The sequence below is a fragment of the Dryas octopetala genome, chromosome 5, assembly GCF_963921425.1.
Source record: "Dryas octopetala chromosome 5, drDryOcto1.1, whole genome shotgun sequence".
NCBI lineage: Eukaryota > Viridiplantae > Streptophyta > Magnoliopsida > Rosales > Rosaceae > Dryas > Dryas octopetala.
In genome coordinates, this window is record NC_141370.1 from 1,614,942 (window position 1) to 1,617,198 (window position 2,257).

A 2,257-nucleotide genomic window follows, 5' to 3' on the forward strand; every position below is an offset into this window, starting at 1 on the left:
TCCTCAATGACTCTTCCTCCATTATTCGAAACAAAAACTTGGGTTGCCTCCCAATAAGCGCTTGTTTTTCTGTCTTCAGCCTGACATTGCCATCTCCTTTACTTGCGTCCTTTCCTCTTCCTCTTGCCATTGCTACTCTCGGCATTCCCTAGGAACGAACTGAAGAAGCTCTCCATCTCGGACTTCTCCTCTCCATAAAAAGTGACCTCCTCGTTTTCTGGCATCTCGGAAGTGAGCACATACAGCTCTCGCTTGGTGTAGTACCGAATCGTCATGGCGCTCTCCAATGCTTTGTACTCCATGTTAGAGGTGCACAAAAATGGTCTCCCAAGAATAATAGAGACGTCGCCCGGAATTGTCGGCACATCTAGCACTATGAAATCAGAGGGGATTAGTAATTTACGACATTTAACCAAAACATCCACAAGCATACCACAAGCTTTTTGGGCTGAAGAGTTGGCGAAGCGAATGTCCACATCAAATGGTTGCAAATCAGCCTCCTTAAATCCAAGCCTCTCGAACACAACCAGCGGCATGACATTGATAGCTGAACCACTGTCAACTAAGGCATTGGCGATCTTATGCTCCCCTATGCTGCATGGTATGATCAACGAGCCCGGATCCTTCTTCTTGCTTGGAAAAGATGCAAAGAGATAACCACAAATCTCCCTAGGAACATTGTGACTATGCCCTTGCTCCTCAACCTTCTTCTCAATAGACTTCAATTCCCTCATGGTTGCTGGAAATTTGGTGATGTCAATGTCCGGAATGAGGGGAATCACACGTGTATCAGCTTCCTCTTCAATCATTTCTGGATCCTCCTCTTCCTCACTATCACTGATCTCAATCACTTCCTTCACCTCCTTAGTCTTGACCACTCTAACTCTTTTTCTTGCAGTAGTCCTCAAAATAGCATTTACATGCTCCTCATTCTTCGGGTTGACGATGGGCTGACTTGGCAACTTCCCCTTCTCTCTCTGACCCAAAGTAGTGGCAATCTGACCCATTTGACTCTCCAAGTGTGCAATAGCCTTCGAATTGGCTTGCATCTGCTGCTCGGTACGGTTCATGAAGGCATTGGTGCTTTGGGCAAGGGAAGTGGTGCTTTGAGCAATCTGAGCAATCTTGTCCTCCAAACTAGACCTCTCGGCATTAGGGTGCACATACGGCTTGTTGGTGCTCCCACTAGCTTGCTGTCCATTATTGTTGCTCCACCTGAAATTCGGGTTGTTCTTCCATCCAGGGTTGTAAGTGTTGGAATATGGGTCATATGGCACCCTAGGATAGCTCCCAACCTGGTTCACTTGTTCCACGTCACCCCCTTGTCCTTGCACACTCATCATCTTCTCTTGAGCCAAAGATAACTTCTGCACCATAGTCTTGATTTCCATAATCTGTCCCTCCATGGTGTTTGGCACATCAGCCACCTCATATAACCCTCTCTTTGGTCCTCCTCTTGCACGATTGGAATCCCATTGTTGAGAACTCAAAGAAAGCGACTCAAACAATTCTGTAGCCTCATCCTCCGTTTTGGACATGAATGCACCACCACATGCCGAATCCACCTTGGCTTGGTCTCTCTCCAATAATCCCTGATAAAAACAGCAAATCACATACCAAGGAGATAAGTTATGGTGTGGGCAGCTAGTAAGTAACTCATTGAATCTGTCCCAAGTCTCATGGAATGGTTCGTCCGCCTTTTGCACAAATCCAAGGATCTCCTTCCGAATCGAATTAGTCTTGGAAATGGAATAGAACTTGTTCAAAAACTTGCTCGAAAGATCATCCCATGTCGAAATGGAACCACTGGGCAGCGAATACAACCACCTCTTTGCCTTGTCCTTAAGCGCAAAAGGGAACATCCTCAAACGGTACTGATCGGCATTCAGGCCCCTCAATTGTGCGGCTTCACAAACCCCGGAAAACTCCTTCAAGAAATGGATCGGATCCTCCCCATTCAGCCCATGGTAACTCGGCAACAAATGAATCTGACCACTCTTGATTTCGAAATCAGTGGCTATGGTGGCATACCGAATGCACGATGGTTGAGTGGGCAGCGAAGGTGCTGAAAAATGGCTCAGGGGCTGCGGCACTATCTCATTTGCTTCAGCCATGTCGACACTCTCAGTCTCTTCACTACTCGAATCTGATGCACTAGGTTGCGGGCTGACTTGTGATGCACCTAAAGCTTCGTCCTTGAGCCTCTCCAACCTAGCAACAAGTTCAGGGTTCATAAAACACACCTAATCAAGAAAAA

The 2,257-nt window shown here is 46.8% G+C and overlaps 1 non-coding gene across 1 annotated transcript; it reads left to right on the forward strand.

The window, feature by feature from the left end:
- The first annotated feature begins 1,626 nt into the window (after positions 1–1,626).
- LOC147283521 (small nucleolar RNA R71) lies at positions 1,627–1,733 on the forward strand. Its single transcript, XR_015122713.1, has one exon. It is a non-coding gene; the product is annotated as a small nucleolar RNA R71 (small nucleolar RNA).
- Positions 1,734–2,257: the final 524 nt, after the last annotated feature.